At 50.4% G+C, this 25,021-nt stretch overlaps 1 long non-coding RNA gene across 4 annotated transcripts in view; it reads right to left on the minus strand.

The window, feature by feature from the left end:
* LOC137622344 (uncharacterized) overlaps positions 1-25,021 on the minus strand; it is an 80,223-nt gene that overhangs the window by 12,238 nt on the left and 42,964 nt on the right. The gene's annotated exons all lie outside the window — the stretch shown is intronic.

Below are 25,021 nucleotides of genomic sequence, written 5' to 3' on the forward strand. Positions count from 1 at the left end.
AAATCAACTAAAAAAAAATGGTTAGTAATTATAAAACTTTCTCTGCTGCACTTTGTTTTACATTCTTCCAATAAACCGATTACAATGGAGCCAATTTTCAGTTAAAAAAAAGAGTAGCAAAGTTCTCAAAATGAATATTTTTTTAATTCTTCATAAATTTACTGAAACTGACAGCAATCTGATGTCTGTGAGCTGTAAACAGCTCAGTAAATGCAGAGCAATAATACACACAAGATTTGAACTGTTAAATGCTTGAAATACTTACGCCCATGAATCTTCACCGATATAAGTGGAAGTGGGAAGGACAAGAAAAATTAAAATCCGAGCTGACGAGACAATGGAAAACGAAAGTGTAGTATTTAAGGAATGCTACTTAATGGAAACAATCAATTTAGTGCCCCTACACCAAACCCAATTGACCTTCATCAGTTAGCAATTCCTGATAAAAATTCAACCTACGAAACAGACCCAACCCAGAAGGAAGATTTTTTTTATTAAAAGACAGTGGTTCTGGTGAAGACAGAATTTTGTTATTTGGCAGAAGCTGAGTGCAACATTTGGTTTCAGAAGAAGTTTGGTATGTAGATAGAACCTTCAAGATTATTTGCAAGCTATTTTCTCAGGTGTACATTGCAATGGCTCTGAAATTCAAGTTTTCATTCCAGTAATGTATGCTCTTTTACCTAACAAGCAAAAAATGACAAATTCGTAGATAATTTGTATTTCTCCTAACTATACAAACCTTAGCTATTTAATAGGGGTTATTACTTTCAGCGTAGCTGAAATGACGAGCCATTAGAATTTTAACGAGGATTTACTACCCCACCGCTAGTTAGCGGGGGGTAGGGAGGGTAGCTTGCTACCTCCCCCCCCCCCCCTCACACACACCTGTGCTTGAGCTCACTTTGCTTAGAGGTAGTACTTCAAGAGGGATAGGGCTGGCGGGCAAGTTTGATTAAATAGCTAAGGTTTGTATAGTTAGGAAAAATACAAATTATCTACGATTTGTCATTTGTTCGGTAACTGACATACAAACCACGCTATTTAATAGGGGTGACTCACCTATTAGGAAGGGTGGAAAGTCCCGACCATTACTGGCTTTGCCCAGGGACTCAGTATCTGAGTGTGTCAGCACTCAACAATAAGGAGTCCCTGCACCTCGCTAGAACCTTACTACGCAAGGGCTGCGGCCTATGTAAGCTGTGTGTGAAGGTATAAATTGGGACTCGTCCTAGGAAGTTGACCTGTAGTCCTTTAGATGGAAACTTTAGGCTAGGACTCTCCCAATACCACCTCGTCAGGGTATGGGGACGTGACAGTATTAGCTTAATACTAGGAACAAAAGGAAACATGGTTTACCTGCAGTGGTTTGAGGTCAGCTGTGCAGAGAACCAAGGATGCTGCTTTCCCCAAGAATGAATGAATTATTTAAAGTTTTCAGGCATCCTGACATCTAAGGTCATTGACGCCGGTAACATTTAATTTATGTATACAAAAATAAAAAATGAAATAAAATAAAAAATTAAAGAGTATTCAATTAAAATCATAAAAATTGAATGTCATAAAAGTTAAATATTTTCCAGAAGACCTGCTTCTGAAAGAAATCTAAAAATGCCACTTGCATGGTAGGACACATCATTTCCAAGAATCTTGGCAAGGATGAACCTGCCACCCTCACCTCGAGCCTCAAACAAATATCTATTCCGCAAGTTGTTATAATTGGGGCATTCGGTCAACAAATGCCTTACTGTTAGAGGTACTAAACAGTTGTCACAATACGGTTGGTGTTGGTCCTTCAGCAGAAACTCATGTGTCAACCGAGTGTGACCAATACGGAGACGACAAAGAGACGTCTCTCATTTTCGGGGCATCATATTATACCTCCAAGGAGATATGTCATTTGTTACTTCCCTCATTTTATTGCCATCTTGACTATCCCATTGCTGTTGCCATTTATTGCAAACCAATTTCTTGATGTCAGGTAAGAAATCATTACAGGGAATGGGATACCTTCTTAGCAGCAACTCAGATGCAGCCTCCTTAGCCAGTGAATCTGCCTTCTCATTCCCGGACACACCTACATGTGCTGGAACCCAACAAAATTGAACTGTTATACCTCTCCGTCCAATAAGGAAGAGCCATTCTAAAATCTTTAAAACTAGAGGGTTATTAGAATTAAAAACTTCCATAGCTTGAAGGACACTCCTTGCATCACTAAAAATTGTAAAATTACCCTCCTTCTCCAACGCTATTTTCTCAATAGCGGTTAATATGCCATACAGTTCGGCAGTAAATATGGAAGCGGTCAGAAGAAGTGCACCTCTACAATTAAAACCATTACTATGTACTCCAAATCCAACGCCAGCATCAGATTTGGAGCCATCAGTATAGATAAAAGTTGATCCTCTATGTTCTTTAACATGTTCATTAAAAAGAGACCTGGCTTCTAGGTCTGACATATTCTTCTTATCTCAAATAAAATATTTACAAAAAGATATCTCTGGTAACTTCCATGGAGGCGTTGATGATACCTTGAATGGAAGTACCTTATTTCTAATTATATCCAGACTATTTAATAATCGTTTCACCCGAAAGCCATAAGGTTGAGGAGATTTTGGGTGCAACTCAAAGTATGATGCGTGTCTTACAAGGCTTGCAGTCTGAAAGGCTAGAGAGTTAGGGAGTCTTTGCAATCTAAACCAATACCGAAGAATGGAAGACATTCGGTAAAGGTCTAGAGGTAACTCTCCAGCATCAACAATGAGACTTGGGATAGGCGAGGTTTTAAAAGCTCCAGTAGACAATCTAATACCTGCATGATGTATCGAGTCTAATATTTTTAACCGGCTTGGGGTGGCTGAAGAATATACCTCACAACCATAACTAATTTTGGAAAAAATCAAGGCCTTGTATAATTTTAAAATAGTATTGCGGTCTGCCCCCCATGATGTATGGGACAATACTTTTAAGATATTCAGAGCTTCAACACATTTAGCTTTTAGCGCTTTTAGGTGAGAAACCCATGTAAGTCTACAGTCAAATATCAAACCTAAAAATTTGGTTTCCGATACACATGGTATCCGTTGACCTTTAATGTATATATCCGGGTCTGGATGTACTCCCCGGATACGACAAAAATGGACAATGGTAGTTTTACTTGTCGAGAACTTAAATCCATTCAAGTCAGCCCACTGGATAATTTTATCAATAGAGAGTTGGATTTTTCTCTCAACCATTGCCATTCTAGTGCCAGCAAATGATATTGAGAGATCATCCACAAATAATGTTGAGAGAACATCCTGGGGAATGGCTGAGGATATCTCATTAATTGCTAGTGCAAAAAGGGTTACACTCAGCACACTACCCTGAGGAACTCCTTCTTCCTGGCACTTACTCTCTGATAGAGTTTCCCCCACTCTCACTTGAAAAACTCAACGTGAAAGAAATGCCTGAATAAATAGTGGCAGCTCTCCTCTCAATCCCAATTCATGAATGGTTTTAAGAATACCATATCTCCATGTGGTATCATATGCCTTTTCAAGGTCAAAAAATACTGTAACATGGTGCTGTTTGGAAGCAAAGGCTTCACAAATAGAAGACTCAAGTCGTATCAACACATCAGTCGTTGAGTGCATTTTTCGGAATCCACATTGAATCGGTGATAAAATACCTTTCTTTTCAAGGTACCATATCAGCCTTGCATTGACCATCTTCTCCATGATTTTACATAAACAAGAAGTCAATGCAATAGGACGATAGTTTGCTGCTAAAAACTTGTCTTTACCGGGTTTTAAAAAAGCTAAAATAATGGCAAGTTCCCAAACACTTGGGTAACTATGATCATGCCATATTCTATTAATAATGCTTAAAATAAATAGCTTTGTATTAAAATGTACATGTTTAATCATTGCATATGGAATTCCATCGGGTCCAGGGGCTGTATCGTTGCAATGAGCAAGTGCGGAATCAAATTCTCTTTCAGTGAAAGGAGAATTATACGACTCTTCCCTTCTTGTTGCAAAATTTAAAATTTTCTTTTCTTCAGTGCTCCTATACTGGTGACCAGGGGCTCCTTCACACTTGCTGGATACATTTGAAAAATGATTAGCCAGGGCATTGCTAACTTCATTTGCTTCAGTTACATACTGGCCATTCACCTTCAACACTGGTGGTGGGTTGGGGGTGAATTTGCCAGCTATCTTTTTTACTTTCCTCCACACAGAAGATGGTGGTGTTCTACTGTTAATGGAGGAAACAAAAGACATCCATGACTGGCGCCTTGCTTCTTTCATGGCACGACGGAACTGTGCTCTACATTTCTTGTACATAGTTAAATTCTCATCAGTTCTGCGTCTACGCAATCGTGTTAGAGATCTTCTTGTGGCTCTGTGGAGTGCAGTTAGTTCCGAAGACCACCACGGGACTGGTTGTCGTTTGAATAACCCTGTTGTTTTGGGAATTGAATTGACTCCTGCTGTATGAAGAGTTCCATTCAGTAGGTCTATGGCATCATCAACACTTTCAAACTGTTCTGCTCTCCCTTCGATTTCACTTAGCTCGGAAAATTTAACCCAGTCTGCCTTGTCTAGATTCCAACGTGGCGATCTTTGCAAAGGCGGACCCTTGTTGGTGTTTATAATGATTGGTGCATGATCACTAGTATGCCAATCATCTAATGTCCTCCAATCAAAATCAAGAAGGCAGTTAGAGCTTGCAATTGAAAGGTCAATGCATGACAAAGTACCTGTCTGAACATGAAAGTGTGTGGGCTCTCCTGTATTAAGGAGTCCCACATCCTCATTCTCCACAATTGATGAGATAATATTGCCCCTTGTGTTGGCCAAAACATCACCCCATAAAGGATGTCTACCATTCATATCTCCCAGTAAGAGAAAAGGTTGAGGGAGTTGTTGAATGACCTCTGCTAAATCATCATATAAAATATTATCATTTGGAGGTAAGTACAGAGAGCATATTGTATATTTTCTCCCTATATCAATTTGTACAACAACTGCCTGCAGGGTTGTACGTATAGATATAGGTATTTGGGGAACATCTCGACAAATGTACATGAGACTTCCGCCATGGCTCCCTACTCCGTGATCATAAGGTGTCCTATAACTAATATATTCGCGAGGACAAGGGGTATTAGCATCAAGCTTGCTCTCCTGGAGACATACAATTATGGGGGAATGCTCGTGAATTAAGAGCTTAAGTTCTTCATATTTGGCCCTCAAACCCTGACAATTCCATTGCAAAATTGTGGAAAAAACTATGGATTATTTCGGGAAGACATCTTGGATGAGGTCTTCCCATTAGCAGTTTTTAATTTAACATTATTACCAGTAGGTTTCTTCAGAGATGGTCATGTTATGTTGGGTTTTACGTTGGTGTTTTTCTTTGTATCTTTTTTATCTATTTGTTGAGGGGGATGGTGGACCTCAACTTGAATTTCTGATTTATTTAAATTATCTTCTGGTTGATCGGCAACATTAACAGACAAAACATCATATTTATTTGATGTCATAATTCTAGTATTTCTTATGGAAGGGGGTGAGAGAGATGGAGGTCTCTCTCTTTTACGATTAGTAGGTTGTGAGTTACCAGGTTTTTGTACCTTCCCCACTACAGGTACACCTGATAACTTGGTGTCAGGTGGAATCTCCATTAAATCAGGCAAGGATATGGCCTGGGAGAGGTTAGTACTATCCTTTGTAATGGGGGACAAAGGTTTGATAGTGGTGGGCAATGTCTTTTGGTTGATACTCAATGATAAATCTTTAGGAGGAGATGTTCTTGTCTTATGCAGCACTTTATCAATAGATGGTGAATTCCTTTTTCGAGAACTACCTACAGTAGTAGGTGGGTGAGATGATTCCCGAGGAACTTTTTCTCCTGTTTTTAATGTCTTTGCATAAGTATTAGATTTATTTAATAATCTCTTGGCATGCCCCACACTTACATGTTCAATAATTGATTTATTGAGGGCAGCCTCTTCTAACTTATAAAACTGGCAGCTCCTATCATTAGATTTATGATTAGAGTTGCAGTTTAAGCACCTTGCCTCAAATGTACATTCCCCATGGTAAATATTGGAGCAAGTATTACAAATTCTTTCACTATTGCAAACTTTGGAGGGATGTCCAAATTTAAAGCAATTATAACATTGCAGTGGCTTTTGCTTAAAAGGTTGAACTCTGATCCTTTCGTTTTCTATGTCTATGTGGAAAGTTACATCGGCATCCTGGAAAGTAAGAACAATCATTGATGTTCCAGGTACTTTATGTACTTTCCACACTGATAGAGGACACATAGCCAATATCTCCTCTTCAGTAAATTCATACAGATCCCTATTAAAAACCACTCCCCTTCCATAGCTAAAGTTTAGATGGGGTTTGATGTCCAATTTTATATCATCATTTACTGTCTTCAAATTGGACAGTATAACAGACTGTGTGTATGACTTGGCCTTTATCAAGTAACTTTTCTTACCGAATTGAGATATATCTCCGGGTGCGATCGTACCTACCTTCCTCTGAAGAAATTTGCAGATCTTGAAATAATTTTCCGTACCTCCTACAGATTGAGCAAGAAGCCACATTGGTGGTTTTGGCTTTCTTTGGGATGGCATATCTGCCTCTATATCTTTATCACCCCAGTCTGCTGGTCTGTAGACATCCAGATCTTTAGGTGCCCCATCACACAGAGCACCCTTAACACTCATATTACCTACTTTAATATCAACAATATTACGGCTTGCATTAAATCCTCCCTCATGACAATTAAATGATAACCAAGATTCCCAATTATCATCTTGAAGTTTCATTCTAATTTCTTTTATTAATCCGTAACAATCAAATATTTTATGTAGCACATCATAATTAGCTTTTAATGGGATTTGGGTAATGTGCAGGACATTCAGTTTTCCTGTGTTGCCCAAATTACCTTTTTTCCGAGTATTTAAAGAATATGACAAATTCGAAGATAATTTGTATTTTTCCTAATACAATGGCGAGCCATTAGAATTTAACGAGGGTGCGCTAGTTAGCGGGGGGGGGGGGGGGGGGGGGGGGGTAGGGGAGTGGTAGCTAGCTACCCCTCCTCCCCCTCACACACAGGTGAATACTCACTTTCACTTAGAGGTAGGACTTGTCTTGGGGGACAGGGCTGGCGGGCAAATATGTGTAAATAGCTAAGGTTTGTATGGTTAGGAAAAATACAAATTATCTTCGAATTTGTCATTTGTTCCGTAACCGGAATACAAACCACGCTATTTACAAAGGGTGACTTACCCCTTAGGAAGGGTGGAAAGTCCCCAGCCATACTGGCTTTGGCTTTACCCGGGGACTCAGAATCCGAGTGAGTCGCACTCGAGAAAAGGAGTCCCTGCACCTCACAAGTTCCTTGCTCCGCAAGGAACCATGTGGCCTACGTAAGCTTGTGAGTGAAGGAAGAAGTGTGACCCGTCCTAGGCAGTTGACCTGGAGTTCCAGAAGGAACTCTGGGTTAGGACGTTCCCAATACCACCTCGTCAGGGTATGGGGGACGCGACAGTATTGACTCAATACTCGGAACACAAGGAAGCATGGTTTACCTGCAGAGGTTCGAGGTCAGCTATGCAGAGACCAGGATGCTGCTTCCCCGTAGAGGGGATGATGAAGAAAGAAATAAGGGCCAGACATACTTTCGTTCATGCAGACTAAAACCTGATAACAATGCCCTCAACCTTCTGCTACCTGTCCAAAAAGGAGCCTGAGGTTAGACCAGCTGTTGTGTAGCCACCACAGAGCGATAGAAAACGTATCGAGACTCCTGTGGGTCACGCCCTGCAGGAAGCAGGCTGCGAAGGTCATTAGACGCTTCCAGACTCCAGCTTGTAGCACCTGCGTCACAGAGTAGTATTACTCGAAGGCGAAGGACGTTGCGATGTATCCAACATCGTGCTGTAGGGCGACATGACGGGGGAGGGTCTGGAGACAGGTCGAGATGAATGTCCTCGAGTCCGGGCTGAAGAGGTATACTGGTGACTCTCCCCCCCATGTCCTCCTTGTGCTCCCAAATCGGCTGCAACTGAGGACAAACTGCAGCTGTTCCCAGCGCTAACCTCTCGATTCCTTTACTGGCAAGAAAGAGAAGGTCTTGGGACATCAGACACAGAATGGAGACTCGAAATCTTGAATGAATCGGACCGAAGGGCCGGGACCCTCAGATTCTGAGTCTAGCCAACAACTCAGGAGCGAGCCTGAATGTTGCCTTCCCCTCTTCCTTAGAAAGGGGGGAGTAGTAAGAGACCAAGAAGATTGCTTACACACTGGCCGTGGCCAGAGTGAGCAGAAGACCCAAGGCGGAATACAATCCGAGGCCTGTCGTAAAAGGGTCTTGAGAAGATCTCTTAAAGGACTAAAAGTCTGAGCCATGCTCCAAGTTGGAGGTCTTCCTCCGACTAGGGCAGGGACGATCGTAGCTTCGCATGAGCGAGGATAGATCCAGCGGGCAGGAAAAAGTTATTCCTTTAAGCCTGAAGGTCAGGGAAAGGCTGAGCGACAGGCTTCATTGCCGAGAGCGGAAAGGAGTTTCCTCCCGCCGAAAGGCAATAAGACCGTTATTGCTGGAGAAGAGGCCTCAAGGGAAGAGGTATATCTCCCATGGCACCAACCACCTTAGACTCTTCACTTTGCCTGGGAGACCCCTGTGGATGACTATCGCAGATGACGCGACCTCCGTACCGCGACTGTAGCGGGTTGTCTCTTCTTGAGGAGGAAGCGTAGTGTCTCCAGGCATGAAGCCGAAGCGACGCCCCGGTTCGGGAGAGATGTCGCAGTGTGGTTGCTTGAGTAGTCTGCGCCGTGGGAGAAGCTCTCCCGGGAGTTCCGTCAGGGGAAGCAGAGGGTCCAGAAACCGTTCTGCGCATAGTCCCAGTGGAGCTCTCCCATTGAAAGGTTGACAGACAACCTGGTCTTGTTGAGACCCATTGTCCACAGACAAAAAGGAGGGAAGACGCAGGCGTCGAAGTTGTCCCACCATCACCGGAATGCATCTTGCCAGAGTCTCGGGGTCTGAGACTGGGGGGAAGAATAGCGGAAGCTTGAGGTTCCAAGCTGTCGCGATCAGGTCCCCCAGACCAGCACTTGCTGGTTACCCAAGGTCAAAGACCCCCAGGTACACTCTCTCTACGAGGCTCTGCTCGGATAGTCTGAGAGAAACATTCCCCTGCCTGGAATGAGAGAGCCGATGGTGGTATTGAGAGAATCTCAATCATCCCGGTATCTCTACTGCAAGATGTGAAGGTGTGAAAATGCGTCCCCTGCTGGTTAGAATGAAGTCGACGCGCAACGGGGCGACTCGGCAGGAGCTGTAGGATCTGAAGAGGGCCAGACTAAGGCCCCTAAGCCTGCCTGAATGATGGAGAGGTATCCTTCAGGTCTTGACCATAGGCCTGGACTGGAACATGCCCCCCCCCCCCCCCCCCTTTCCTTTGACGAGTCCGAGAACCGCATCAAGAATGTGGGGAAAGGACGAGAATAACCACTACCATCAAGAGGCTCCATAGGTCAACACCCATTGCAGGTCTAATAGTTCCGCTGGTCCCATAGGGCCAGGGAGTCCGGTTAAACATTGCCTGAAGCCACCGGAACTTGGATCGCCCCACATGGAACTTATCCTGAGGCGACCGTTCGGACTATAGACGGGTCAATGAGGAAAGGAGAACTAGGAAACGTTCCAAGGTAGGGCTGAAAGCTCTGCTTGACTGAGAACAGGTACTGCGACTCTCCTCAGTCTTGCCACAGTCAACCGAAAGGAAGGCTCGGAGGATGTGGTAACAGAATCTGGCGTCCCCAGGTGGTCACCCATCCAAGTACCGACGTTGCTTAACCTCGCTGGACGGACGAGAAGCGGGGTTTCCAACGTGGTAAGGCCGTTGACTCAATATCATGGCCAGATACTCCAGATGTTGAGGCAGAGGAAGAGAAGGCTCCAAGCAAAATACCATGAGCCCACACTCATGGTAAGCATCCGGAAGCTTGTCCCGGCGCTGAAGAAGGTCGAAACCCGAGCCTACCGGAGTTGACCAGCCCTCCAAACAGCAGAGGAGGCGGAAGCCTGCACCTGAGCGGCCAAGAGGAAGGCAGGGAGAGTTCTCTGGGGAAACAAACCTGCTATGCCACGGCGGGATAGCCACACTGCATCATAAGCAGGAATACTTGCAGTCTAGGCTGAATTCGACGAGCACCCTGGAAGATGGATGGAATGGAAACTGAAAGTACCCGTCCTTCCGATCCAGGGTTTAAGGAGTCCTGTCGCCTCGTTACCAGTCTGATCGATTCTGCTGGTCTACGCTGGCCGAAGTTTGTTCGACAAACTTGATCAGGGCTGAGAGGTCGACTATGGACATCCCCTCTAAGATCCTTCCTTACAAGAAAGGATCGACTGAGGGGGCCGGGGGTGAAGCCGTCGATGATCCTAAGGAAGACCTTCGCCTAAGGTATGGATCATTCTGCCCAACCGGGCAACTCTGCTGACGCTATAGCATAGAGGTTCAGAGACACTGAATTCGCTGACAGAGACGGCAGGCGCGATATCCTTGGCTAATCACAGAGATTGTGCGGGAATGGGCATCGGGAAGCTGTCATTCGGATGAGTCACCTTAAGCATCCTCCCAGCGAAAAACCTGCAATCCTAGAGTTCGTGAACTCCTTTTAGGACTATGCCCCCCCGGGGGAGTCTCCCGTGCCATCTGTTCCTGACAGGAGGAAACTGCAATTGGACACCTTGTCCCAGTTGTCGTAGCCGATAACTTAGGCCGACGTGGTTGAAAGAAAAGGGCGCTGGAGCCCTGCAGAGTCTGGAAGAAAGCGCCTTGGAGGAGTGAAACCTGAAGTCGATTTATTCCGCACAGCAGCTGTCTAAGTCTCTGTCCTTGGGCACAAACAAACTCTTCTCAAGGATGGAAGGGTGTCTGAGGTCGTCGACCTCCACAGATGAGACACCCGAAGGAAGCCCTCAGTCAGCGCGTCCAGATGGTACAACATCGAGCTTGTCCGCAAGTTAGATACTTAACGACGAAAGGCCAAGGTGCCTGAGGTCGAGAGGAGGAAAGTACCCTTGATCTTCCTGTAGCTTCCTTGAACCAAACCTCGGGCCGTAACCGAGGAGGGAAAGAACCTGGTAAGCTCCCAGAGGAAGAGGTAAGCAGTCACCCCTTGTCCGATGGAGAAATCTCGAACGGAAAGCCCCCCCGCCAAAAATCCTTCCAGGGAATGACGGGAAAGGGCTAACCCAGGTTCAGGAATAGAGGAGTGTTGCTCAGATCTCCCTTAAGTTTCTCCTATTCTTGCAAGTGCCATGCTCTGTGTTTACGGGGTGAGGCCGTGTTCTGGAAATACGCTCCAGAAGAACTCGCCAGGCTGGTCATGCTGCGAAAACCCCATTGGGAATCGTGGTCGCAATTGCCCTGGAGCTCGCACGACGGAAATTCCTGGTGGTCGGCGAGCGATAACCCATAGACGAGCAATGGATACTGCAAGAAATAAGCCGACATTTGTGCGAAGAAACACTGTAGGTTCGCGCGACGGAACACCATCCGTCCGCGCGATGGAAAAACCGTTGGTTCGCGCGTGGGCGAACATTGGAGAGCATGAGCGTAGACGTGCAGGCACGTGGGCGTGTGGGCGCGCAGGCAAGTGGTCGCGCGGTTGCACGGGCGAGCGGTCGCGCGGTTGCACGGGCGAGCGGTCGCGCGGTTGCACGGGCGAGCGGTCGCGCGGTTGCACGGGCGAGCGGTTGCACGGGCGAGCGGTCGCGCGGTTGCACGGGCGAGCGGTCGCGCGGGTCGCGAGGGCGAGCGGTCGCGCGGTCGCGAGGGCGAGCGGTCGTGAGGGTGGGCAGGTGGATGAGAGCGAGTCCGAGGCAAGCGTTAGCGCGATGGCGAGGAAACGCGCTGCCGCGTGGGCGAGGAGGACCGCTGGCGATATGGATCAACAAGCGATCGGTGGTGAGCTGGTGAGCGCTAACGCGCAGGTTGGCGATGGCGCGTTGTGTTATGCCGACGCGATGGTCGAGCAGTATGCGCAGGTGAGCGATCGTGCGTTGGCGAGCAGTATGCGAAGGTGAGCGATCGCGAGCAGTGATCAGCATGCGCCGGGTCGCGCGATGGCGATTAGCATGCCAGGGTCGCGCGATGGCGAACAGCATGCGCAGTAGAGGGTCGCGCGATGGCGAACAGCATGCGCAGTAGAGGGTCGCGCGATGGCGAACAGCATGCGCAGTTGAGGGTCGCGCGATGGCGAACAGCATGCGCAGTTGAGGGTCGCGCGATGGCGAACAGCATGCGCAGTTGAGGGTCGCGCGATGGCGAACAGCATGCGCAGTTGAGGGTCGCGCGATGGCGAACAGCATGCGCAGTTGAGGGTCGCGCGATGGCGAACAGCATGCGCAGTTGAGGGTCGCGCGATGGCGAACAGCATGCGCAGTTGAGGGTCGCGCGATGGCGAACAGCATGCGCAGTTGAGGGTCGCGCGATGGCGAACAGCATGCGCAGTTGAGGGTCGCGCGATGGCGAACAGCATGCGCAGTTGAGGGTCGCGCGATGGCGAACAGCATGCGCAGTTGAGGGTCGCGCGATGGCGAACAGCATGCGCAGTTGAGGGTCGCGCGATGGCGAACAGCATGCGCAGTTGAGGGTCGCGCGATGGCGAACAGCATGCGCAGTTGAGGGTCGCGCGATGGCGAACAGCATGCGCAGTTGAGGGTCGCGCGATGGCGAACAGCATGCGCAGTTGAGGGTCGCGCGATGGCGAACAGCATGCGCAGTTGAGGGTCGCGCGATGGCGAACAGCATGCGCAGTTGAGGGTCGCGCGATGGCGAACAGCATGCGCAGTTGAGGGTCGCGCGATGGCGAACAGCATGCGCAGTTGAGGGTCGCGCGATGGCGAACAGCATGCGCAGTTGAGGGTCGCGCGATGGCGAACAGCATGCGCAGTTGAGGGTCGCGCGATGGCGAACAGCATGCGCAGTTGAGGGTCGCGCGATGGCGAACAGCATGCGCAGTTGAGGGTCGCGCGATGGCGAACAGCATGCGCAGTTGAGGGTCGCGCGATGGCGAACAGCATGCGCAGTTGAGGGTCGCGCGATGGCGAACAGCATGCGCAGTTGAGGGTCGCGCGATGGCGAACAGCATGCGCAGTTGAGGGTCGCGCGATGGCGAACAGCATGCGCAGTTGAGGGTCGCGCGATGGCGAACAGCATGCGCAGTTGAGGGTCGCGCGATGGCGAACAGCATGCGCAGTTGAGGGTCGCGCGATGGCGAACAGCATGCGCAGTTGAGGGTCGCGCGATGGCGAACAGCATGCGCAGTTGAGGGTCGCGCGATGGCGAACAGCATGCGCAGTTGAGGGTCGCGCGATGGCGAACAGCATGCGCAGTTGAGGGTCGCGCGATGGCGAACAGCATGCGCAGTTGAGGGTCGCGCGATGGCGAACAGCATGCGCAGTTGAGGGTCGCGCGATGGCGAACAGCATGCGCAGTTGAGGGTCGCGCGATGGCGAACAGCATGCGCAGTTGAGGGTCGCGCGATGGCGAACAGCATGCGCAGTTGAGGGTCGCGCGATGGCGAACAGCATGCGCAGTTGAGGGTCGCGCGATGGCGAACAGCATGCGCAGTTGAGGGTCGCGCGATGGCGAACAGCATGCGCAGTTGAGGGTCGCGCGATGGCGAACAGCATGCGCAGTTGAGGGTCGCGCGATGGCGAACAGCATGCGCAGTTGAGGGTCGCGCGATGGCGAACAGCATGCGCAGTTGAGGGTCGCGCGATGGCGAACAGCATGCGCAGTTGAGGGTCGCGCGATGGCGAACAGCATGCGCAGTTGAGGGTCGCGCGATGGCGAACAGCATGCGCAGTTGAGGGTCGCGCGATGGCGAACAGCATGCGCAGTTGAGGGTCGCGCGATGGCGAACAGCATGCGCAGTTGAGGGTCGCGCGATGGCGAACAGCATGCGCAGTTGAGGGTCGCGCGATGGCGAACAGCATGCGCAGTTGAGGGTCGCGCGATGGCGAACAGCATGCGCAGTTGAGGGTCGCGCGATGGCGAACAGCATGCGCAGTTGAGGGTCGCGCGATGGCGAACAGCATGCGCAGTTGAGGGTCGCGCGATGGCGATCAGCATGCGCAGGGTCGCGCGATGGCGATCAGCATGCGCAGGGTCGCGCGATGGCGATCAGCATGCGCAGGGTCGCGCGATGGCGATCAGCATGCGCAGGGTCGCGCGATGGCGATCAGCATGCGCAGGGTCGCGCGATGGCGATCAGCATGCGCAGGGTCGCGCGATGGCGATCAGCATGCGCAGGGTCGCGCGATGGCGATCAGCATGCGCAGGGTCGCGCGATGGCGATCAGCATGCGCAGGGTCGCGCGATGGCGATCAGCATGCGCAGGGTCGCGCGATGGCGATCAGCATGCGCAGGGTCGCGCGATGGCGATCAGCATGCGCAGGGTCGCGCGATGGCGATCAGCATGCGCAGGGTCGCGCGATGGCGATCAGCATGCGCAGGGTCGCGCGATGGCGATCAGCATGCGCAGGGTCGCGCGATGGCGATCAGCATGCGCAGGGTCGCGCGATGGCGATCAGCATGCGCAGGGTCGCGCGATGGCGATCAGCATGCGCAGGGTCGCGCGATGGCGATCAGCATGCGCAGGGTCGCGCGATGGCGATCAGCATGCGCAGGGTCGCGCGATGGCGATCAGCATGCGCAGGGTCGCGCGATGGCGATCAGCATGCGCAGGGTCGCGCGATGGCGATCAGCATGCGCAGGGTCGCGCGATGGCGATCAGCATGCGCAGGGTCGCGCGATGGCGATCAGCATGCGCAGGGTCGCGCGATGGCGATCAGCATGCGCAGGGTCGCGCGATGGCGATCAGCATGCGCAGGGTCGCGCGATGGCGATCAGCATGCGCAGGGTCGCGCGATGGCGATCAGCATGCGCAGGGTCGCGCGATGGCGATCAGCATGCGCAGGGTCGCGCGATGGCGATCAGCATGCGCAGGGTCGCGCGATGGCGATCAGCATGCGCAGGGTCGCGCGATGGCGATCAGCATGCGCAGGGTCGCGCGATGGCGATCAGCATGCGCAGGGTCGCGCGATGGCGATCAGCATGCGCAGGGTCGCGCGATGGCGATCAGCATGCGCAGGGTCGCGCGATGGCGATCAGCATGCGCAGGGTCGCGCGATGGCGATCAGCATGCGCAGGGTCGCGCGATGGCGATCAGCATGCGCAGGGTCGCGCGATGGCGATCAGCATGCGCAGGGTCGCGCGATGGCGATCAGCATGCGCAGGGTCGCGCGATGGCGATCAGCATGCGCAGGGTCGCGCGATGGCGATCAGCATGCGCAGGGTCGCGCGATGGCGATCAGCATGCGCAGGGTCGCGCGATGGCGATCAGCATGCGCAGGGTCGCGCGATGGCGATCAGCATGCGCAGGGTCGCGCGATGGCGATCAGCATGCGCAGGGTCGCGCGATGGCGATCAGCATGCGCAGGGTCGCGCGATGGCGATCAGCATGCGCAGGTGTGCGGTCGCGCGATGGCGATCAGCATGCGCAGGTGTGCGGTCGCGCGATGGCGATCAGCATGCGCAGGTGTGCGGTCGCGCGATGGCGATCAGCATGCGCAGGTGTGCGGTCGCGCGATGGCGATCAGCATGCGCAGTTGAGGGTCGCGCGATGGCGATCAGCATCCGCAGGTGTGCGGTCGCGCGATGGCGATCAGCATCCGCAGTTGAGGGTCGCGCGATGGCGATCAGCATCCGCAGTTGAGGGTCGCGCGATGGCGATCAGCATCCGCAGTTGAGGGTCGCGCGATGGCGATCAGCATGCGCAGGTGAGCTAGTAGCTGGCGAACCATGTTCCTTCAGAAGTGTTGGAGAACGTTGGCGTGCCGGCTGTAACACACGTGGGCGATCCGGAGATCGCTGGCGAGCTGATGATCGCTGACGAACAGAAGGCTACGCGTGGAAGCCTGCGCAAAGAAGAAGAGTCCTTGACCCCGACCTGAACCGAAGTTCTAGATCGCGAGGGCGAACGTGGGCGCGTAACAGGAACCAACAGGAACCGCAGGGATGATCATCTTGAAAGCGCTGACGAACAGGAGAGCGCTGATGAGCAGAAGAGCGCCTGTGTGCTCACACTGAGCAGGAGCAGGAGAGAACACAGCAGAAGGGCGCGCAGGGAAACCCTGACACGCAAGGGAAGAACCCCCGTGGGGGCAACCCTTTGCCCCGAAGGGATCGTTGTCCGCCGGGAGACTGATGTCCGTCGGAAGACCGCTGTCCGTCGGGAAGACCGTTGTCCGTCGGGAAGACCGTTGCCCGTCGGAAGACAAGATCAGACTGCTGTCCATCTGCACCAAGGCGGAAGATCGAGAAAAAGGAATTGTAGGCTGCAAACGGAGATCCAAAAAGGCGCCTCAAGCACCCTTATAGGGAGATGAGAGGCCCTTATGACGAGGCGGACGGTGGGCCTTACGGCGAGGGAGGCCAACAGCAACAGCAACAGAAGAAACCTCCGAAGAGGAGTCTCTATGAGTGTACTCTCTCGCGAACGAAAAAGAAACACTTCGTGGAAGAGACTGGTCAGCCAGTGACCTAAAAGGAGCAATCCTCCGAAGAGGAGCTCCTGCAGTTGCCCAGCCCCTTGAGCGAAACTGCAGGTGCGACCGCTCAGCACCAAGAGCATAGTCGCACGAAAAAAAGGCAAGAGAACAACCCCCCAAAAGGGGAAAAACTCAAGCCTGGACAGGAAAAACTTCCCTCGGAAGGAAAGTTACCCGCCCAAGGAGGCAAGCCTCCTGAGAGTTCTAAAATGAACTGGAGAGCTGTCCGTCGTCACGGGAGTACTACCAGTAGAAGGAGACACGCCCCTGACGAAAATACAAGGGGGGAGGCAGCAACAGCCGAATCCCCAGGACTCAACCAGACAGCTCACACCGTTGCTATATTACAGAAACGAACTAGATCGGTAACTGTAAAAAAAAAATAAAACAAATAATATTAGTACACATTCATTCCCCCGGGAAGGCTCCGAAGAGGAATCCCGAGGGAAAGGAACAAGAATTACACAACAGGCACGTGCCCTCACAACCACTTACACTCGCGGAAGGAGAGCTGTAACCAAAACAGAATTATAACAATTATAATTATGTAACTATGTAATTATGTAATTTAAAAATGAATGAACACTAAAGAAAGAACGAAAACCCCGAAAGGAATCGTTCTACAAGCTGAAAAACAAAAAACAACTACAATTAGATTCATAACTAATTGAGACAAACGTACAGCGTAGCAACCCCCCACACGGAAAGGAAGCTAGGCTACAAGGGCGTAGTAACACGTAGTAAAAGGGTGAACAACCTCAAGAGAGAGAGAGAGAGAGACATAAGTCAAACTCGATCGCCACCCATAAAATTACGCCGTGGTGGCCTAACTGCCGAGGCCTCCACGTAGATATTGTACACTACACACACAAATCTGAAAAGGAAACTTACTTATTTCTATACTCAAATATATATACAAACATGAAAACATGTTTACATATATATTGAGTAAATGAAAAGCAAGCGATTAAGTAAAGACAAAACAAACAAACAATGGCTGCCAAGAGAGGACCAAGACAGAGACGTCTGTCACAGTCCGAGCCAAAAGTGAAAGTGAGTATTCACCTGTGTGTGAGGGGGAGGAGGGGTAGCTAGCTACCACTCCCCTACCCCCCCGCTAACTAGCGCGGGGGTAATACACCCTCGTTAAATTCTAATGGCTCGCCATTTCAGCTACGCTAAAAGGTAACCCTTTGTAAATAGCGTGGTTTGTATTCCGGTTACGGAACAAAGTCCTTTTTAGTTCCTACGTCGTCAGCGGAGTTTTCTTTAAATGAATTGCCAGAGGTCGTCAACAGTGCCAGGGGCGAGTCAGCATATCCAGGGGAGGTGGGGTCATTCTCACAAGAATCCATCATAAAAAAGAAGAGAGAAGAGTGATTTTTTGAAGTTTGATTTACCTGCTTGAGAACATTAAGGCATCACATGTTGGGAAGGAAATTTACACTCTCCACTAACGGCACAGTGAGAGTATACTTCCCAGATGGTCCACTCCATACCCTACCCGAAGGATAGCATCAAAACAGATATAGAGGCACAGGTGTAAGCTGAACCCGCCTGTTAGGACTGAGACCAAGAAACTATGGAATCATCCTCCCCATATCTGTAATGACGGGCTTCCGGCCAAAAGCCGAGAGTCCTACCCCAAGCGTTGGATCCCCCTGGATTCCGAAGACCCAACACTTGAGAATAGTCCCGCCAAAAAGGTCCAAACCATCTTCGGGATGGCTGAGATCATCCAATACTCTCACATATAGCTTTGAGCACAAACACCTCCCAACCGCGACACCTTTCCCATTCATCAAAGCAGGCAGCAATACCGGATGTAGAAACATCCGCCCAAGTGGCAATAACGGATGTAGAAACATCCATGCCATAAAAAGAGTGAGAAAAAAAAAATAATAATAAACACACATATATGTAAATATATACACATACATATGGGAAATTTTACTCATAGGGTTGGGACAGCAACATGGAGGAAAGTTTATAATATTAGGAGAAGGTTGAAGCAATATAAAGAGGAAGAAAAAGATAATTAAGAGAGAAATTTAGATTCGAACTGGGGGAGCAATTTCCCCAAGTTCGAGAGCCCTCTTGCCCGTCACCAAGTTTCAGCACGGGAATAGAATGCCGTGCTGAAGCTCAGTGACTTCATCAAGGCATTCTCTCATTAAGAGGGCTTTCCCCAAGAGAGGGGAGGATGAAGAAAAGAATAAGGGCCAGACATACCTTTTCATTCATGCAGACTAAGACCGGGTAACAATGCCCTCAACCTTCTGCTACTTGTCCATTAAGGAGCCTGAGATTTTAAACCAGCTGTTGTGCAGCTACCACAGGGCCGATAGAAAACGTATCGAGCCTCCTGTTGGTCACGTCTTGCAGGTAGTGGGCTGTAAAGGTCGATGACTGGTCTCCAGCCTCCAGACGCCTTCTTTACGAGAAAGAGTCGACTGAAGCAGCCTGGAGACCCGTCGAGGACCTCTTGGAGAGCGCCCTTCTTCAACATGGTCTGGACTTCTGCCCGAAGGGCTTGCCCCTTGCTGATCCCATGGCAAGGGAGCTCAACGACACTGGATCCGCTGTCAGGGGAGATAAACGACACTGGATCCGCTGTCAGGGGAGATAGAGATGTTGTGAACGGGACTTGATATCCCTGACTGATTACGGAAATCGTCCAGGAATCGGCCCCGAGTTGCTGCCACCTGTTCGCGCAACTTTGTAGGCATCCCCCTACTGGTGGATATGCAGGGGGACTGCCAATCCTAGCGTTTGCGGCCTCGGCCGCTCCCTCTAGGATTCTTTCCTCCCTTGGAGGACTTTTTGCCTTTCTTGTCCTTGACAGGAAAGGGCTTAGACACCACCGTCTTCACTGCCGCTGCCGGTTTCATGGTCTTGGTAGGGCGTGGCTGCTGGGGTACTGGAGGTTTATAGGGCTTCGATGTCAGAGCCCTATGTAGGAGGGAGTCCTGGTTGGACTTCCTCCACCTCTCAGTAGCCTGCTCCACATCCCTAGGCTCAAAGAAATTCTTTCCCATAATGGAAGAATGTCTGAGCCTGCTGATCTCGGTATTAGGGACCTTTTGATGGAACCTCTCAGACACCGCATCTCGACGTTTCAAGATGGTGTTAGCCCACAAGTTCGAGACTTGGTGGGCTAGAAACTCGATCGTGCGAGTGCCCGAGAGTAAAAAGGTCTCCATAACCTTCCTGGTACTTTCTTTGGATAAATCCTCCGAACGTATCAGGATACCTAAGGTCCCTAGCCAGATATCCAGCCACGAAGTGGCCTGCATGGCACACTTCGTCACTTTCTCCTGGCTAAGGATCTCCATTGCCGAGAACGAGACCTGCCGGTTGGAGTCTCTCAAGAGGGACTCCCCTGGTAAGCTCTTCCAACGAATGGTGAAGGGGAAGAGCCAAGCAAGTCACCTCTACGATGTCGAAGTACCTCCTCTGTTGGACAAGAGGAGGTGGGAGGAGCTTGTTGCCGGCGCTGGATCGGCTGGAGGCGGCAAGCTCGGAGAGCTGGACTTCGATCTTGTCTCTGGCACTCTTGACCCCTTGAGACCAGGGCAAAGCGGCACTGGCCTTTGAGGGTTTTTGAGTCCCAAAGACTCGGTCCATGACCATGTCTTTGCCCTCACGAGGGGGAATCTCTGGGTCAGCAAACCCATTGAGATTCCTCATAAGGGTCAGAACCTGCCAGAACGCGTGTTCTGACTCCTGCAGCTCTCCTCCTGAAGGACTAGCAGCGAAGTCTCCTGTCACCAAAGGCTATTCTTGGGGGGACTCGCGGACGTTCTCCGAGTGACTGGCTGGCTCCAGTCTAAGTTTTGATGAAGACTTTGGTACAGTATTGGAGTCCTTCGACTCCCTCCTGGGAGGGATACAAGACTCCAACAACAACGGGGTAGGCTCTTCTCCACCCCTACCCGAGAAGACTTTCCAGCGCGAGGTGGGGTTTCCCTCACTGGTGCAATGGGGGAACGCCTCACCGCACGTGACTCCCCTGAGGACGGAAGTCTTCGTCCGAAGGGGAGGGAGAAAAAGTCTAGGGGGGTGAGGAGGCCTGCCTCAAGGACTTACGAGGAGTCAGCTTTGCCCTCGGAGAAGTTACCACGTTTGAAACTCCTCTTTTCCTCTTCAGGGGAGTAGAAGCTGCCAAGGATTTGTTGCCCAGGTCAGAGAGAACAGGCTTAAATGCCTGCACAACCACTCTGACCAGTGTCCCAAACCAAGGCTGCTGGTTGACGGCTGCGCTGTCAGATACTCCCTCTGGAGGGAAAGGGATCGACCGATCCCTGGGAGGAGTTACCAAAGGGGGGTTCCTGGACCTTTCTGGAACCTTCCCCCCTGCCGGCGAGCGTGCTGTTCTGCGCTTGCGAGGGGGGAGATTGTGGCGATGACGACCTTGCCATGCATTGTCCTGCAGCCTCACTCGTGGGTTCAGGAGAGTATTGGCAATCGCGCTGGGGAGCGCGCTGGCGCTCGCGCGATGGGGAATACCTGGGGTCGCGCGCAGGAGACTGTTGGCGCGCGAGGGCGATGATGAGGGTGCGAGCGATGGCGCGTAGGATCGTGTGCTGGAGATAGCAGAGGGTGCGCAGAAGGAAGATTGCTCGCTCGTGCACGCAGGGTCAGGATGAAGAGCCCGTGCGGGCAATGATATCGTTAGGCGTGCGCGCGCAGGAGTGACCATCTCTTGCGCGCGGGTGCACATGTGTGCGCACATCAGGCTGGGGAGATTGGCATTGGCGTGCATCCTCATGGGCGCGAGTGTGAGACTGCGCGCGAATGCGTGCTGGCGAGGGATGGCGAGCAGATGGAGATCGAAGGCGCGTTGACGAGCGCTGACGAGCAGGGGAAGTATTCAAATTCCCTACTGCGCCCAGATCAGAAGATTGTGGGTGCGAAGGAGATCGTTGGCGCACAGGTGAGCGCTGGTGCGCGGGAGAGCGCTGGCGCGTTGGCAAGCAGAAGAACGATGGCGCACATGGCGCGCAGAAGGTTGAAGGCGCGCAGGTGAGCGCTGACGCGCTTTAGCAGGAACATCGTCGGCAGCAGATAGGCGCTTGCGCGCAGGTGAGCACTGGCGCGTAAGGGACGTATGCGCCAACTTGCGCATACGCACTTGTTCCCCCGAAGGAACTGTTGCCTGTCTCACAACAACAGGATGTGTCGGCACCCACAACGCATCAGCAGCCAGGAACGGCGACGGCAGGTCAGCAGGTCTGACGGGTGGAAGGTCAACGTGTCCTTTGTAAGGACGACCTTCCACCGAAGGGGATCGCGAACGATCCGCAGAGAGGTCCAGGGTTGTAGCTGGGACAGTCGGAGAATGATGACGAGGCTCCTCTGCGGCGGACTGCGGCGGAGACGATGAACCGAAGAGGCGCCTCCTCACACCCTTGTGAGGTGAAGGAAGGCGAGCTTTACGCCGTATGCGCCCTCTGGGGGCCGTAGGGTCAGCGAGCTGACCGTCGGCAGTCCTCCGAAGAGGAGTCCCTGTGAGTGAACTTCCCCGAGCGGGAGAGACTGTTGGACTTAGTTCCTCCCTCGAAGGTTAAGCAGAGGGAGAAACTAAGCCTTCAGCTACAGCAGGTTGATCAGGTGCAGAGGTCAGAGATACCGCATCGGAAGCCTCTGCCACCACAACGTCGACGATAGACAGAGGATCAACCTCTGCCAAAGTCGGCGATTGTTTGACAGCGGCCCCCAACCGGATCATGTCAAACAAGGCCAAAGCTGAAACAAATCATTAGTACACAAATTAATATCTAAATCCTCCCCCGGGGGAGGAGGAGGAGCTGCCTCGCTATGCGAGCTGCCTCGCTATGCGAGGCAACTCCCTCTCCCAAACCCCGAGGTCGGGAAACAGAACTATGGCCTACGCTACCACTCGACAGTTTCTCGGAAGAAACCGATTGAGCGGGGGCTTCGGAGGAGGTTCGGGCAATGGACGAAGAGTCCTTGGGATTTTATCCTTTCAAAGAAACCTTCGAAAGAGAAATATCCCGCTTAGACTTCTTCCGTCGCCGAGAAAACCTCTCCCACTGGGAGGTAAACCACTCCCTACACTCACCACACTTATTAGTTCTATCACAGCGTTGGCCCCTACAATAAGGACAAAGGGTGTGAGGGTCCGTATCGACCGCCGACATAAACGTACCACAAGGGCAGTCGGGTAATCCAGGACACTTGCGCATGATAGCAGAGGCCAACTTCAACTACACCTGTAGAAGAAAAAACAAAAAGCATTAATGGCTGTCAGAGAGGCGAGGGTGAGAGCGGACACGTCCGACTACCACCCGAGCCGAGAGCAACGTGAGCTCAAGCACAGGTGTGTGTGTGGGGGGGGGGGGGGGGGTAGCAAGCTACCCTCACTAGTGGTGGGGTAGTAAACCCTCGTTAAAATTCTAATGGTTCGTCATTTCAGCTACGCCGAAAGTAATAACCCCTATTAAATAGCGTGGTTTCTATGTCAGTTACGGAACGAATTACACATTCCAAGTTACAGAATGAACCCACCGTAAACCCAAAATCAATTATAGCCTATGTGACTTTGAAATTGCAGCAATGTTTGCAATCCAGGAAAATCTTAGATGTTAAAGTAAGAGGATGGTGTTTTCACCTAGTCAGAAAATGCAGAAGCACATTGCAGCTTTGGGGACAAGTTCTTTTATAACACCAGCCAATTTTCATTACAAGTAAAGATGATACTGGCTCTTGCATTTGCATCTATTGAACATATAGAATCCTATTTTGATACCTTAGCTGACGAATTATCCACAGAGCATATGCCAATCTTTTTTGGCTCTGAGTCCATAATACTGGTTGGTTAAACAGAATTTAGTCTCATTATATAAGATTTAATTCATTTTTAGAATCATGAAAGTGTCATTTTAGTTGTTTAAAGAGGTTTTTAATATTTACCAAATTTCATTAATCAACCTCCATAATGTTTCAAGGTGAGAAGTTGGGCCAATGAGAAGTTTGATCCACACGTCTATTTTTTGTTGTCAGGAGGGAAATTTTTTCCTGGATATCAAGTTTTTCTGCAAAGTGCGAGGAAGAGATTCCAGTGCTCTGGCCTGAAGAGTGGAATTCTCTTCATGAAGCATATTAGTGCCCTCACAGGACCGGGAGGAGGTCAGCCTGAACCTCATTACAGTAGTACTTCATGATAAACATGAAAGAATTCTTCCAAGTCAGATCCCTGTGTCACCTTTCTCTAGGACTTGCATGATGACTGCTTGAGATAGTTGAAGGCTGTGACATCTTTATTCTCTGGAGGGCAGAACTACTTGAAACTCCTAGGAGCATAACCATATACAGTACAATTCTCAAAGATGAAATATCTAACCCATTCAGTATAAAACCCCTTTCAAGGCCAAATGGTGGTTTTTTCCCATATAGACTGAAGAGACAGAGTGGAGCTTTTTATTCAATAATGGTAGACTAGGAAATCAGCAACACATTGCAGAGGCTATGACCACTAGGGAAATGCCCACTTCCCTGGTAGACTGCTGCAGAGGATCTTCACAGGTATCTAGATATCTCATGAGTAGGGGCTGGTAGAAGCATTCACCCGCAGATACTTTATAGTTACCACGATGAGTGCAAGATATGCCAAAAGGTAAAGTACCTCTGCAGTGGAGTTCAGGTCGAGGGGGTAGTTCCCTCAGTCTCAGTACCTTGATGTGGCTACTATTCGGTACATAGTCGCTTGGAAGTCACCAGCATCATTCGTAGATAAGGCATCGACTATCTTATGTCATCGAATCAGGCATTGGTGGGAAGGTATGCATGTTCATGTTGCTTTAAGGTGTTGGGAATTGTCACCAAATGCCTCCAACCAGTTTGGAACTAGAAAACCGAATATAGATCTTTGTTCAGCTGCATGCACACGGTTCAACCAATAACTGTCCAGCAGTCAAAACCAAAGTGGAGGTAGTTCTACCTGGTGAATTGATGAGGTCTACCCTCCATCCCTCCATGCACCAGCAGCCACAATCACCCCATTAAAAGTAAATTTAAATGGGTGTTCAAGCTTTGCTGAGATCTTACTCTTATTAAAGAGCCAGACCTGTCATTAGCATAGATAATGGGAAATTTTCATCCAATTTTCTAGGCATTTGAGAGTTATTTTAATTATCCTAATCACTTTATTTAACTGGTTTCTGCTCAGCCATGGTTTGCTTTGCTCACAAACATTTCACTGCTCTGTTCTTGCAAGCAGTACATGGATGTGCACACCAGTATTTTGCGTTATTCAATTTATCAAAATTACTTAGTTAAATACAATAAACAAATACAGCTGTACTTGCAGTACATTATTCGGCAATTTGAACAGCGCCACATTATCATCATAGCA

Source organism: Palaemon carinicauda, chromosome 29 (assembly GCF_036898095.1).
Source record: "Palaemon carinicauda isolate YSFRI2023 chromosome 29, ASM3689809v2, whole genome shotgun sequence".
Classification (NCBI taxonomy): domain Eukaryota; kingdom Metazoa; phylum Arthropoda; class Malacostraca; order Decapoda; family Palaemonidae; genus Palaemon; species Palaemon carinicauda.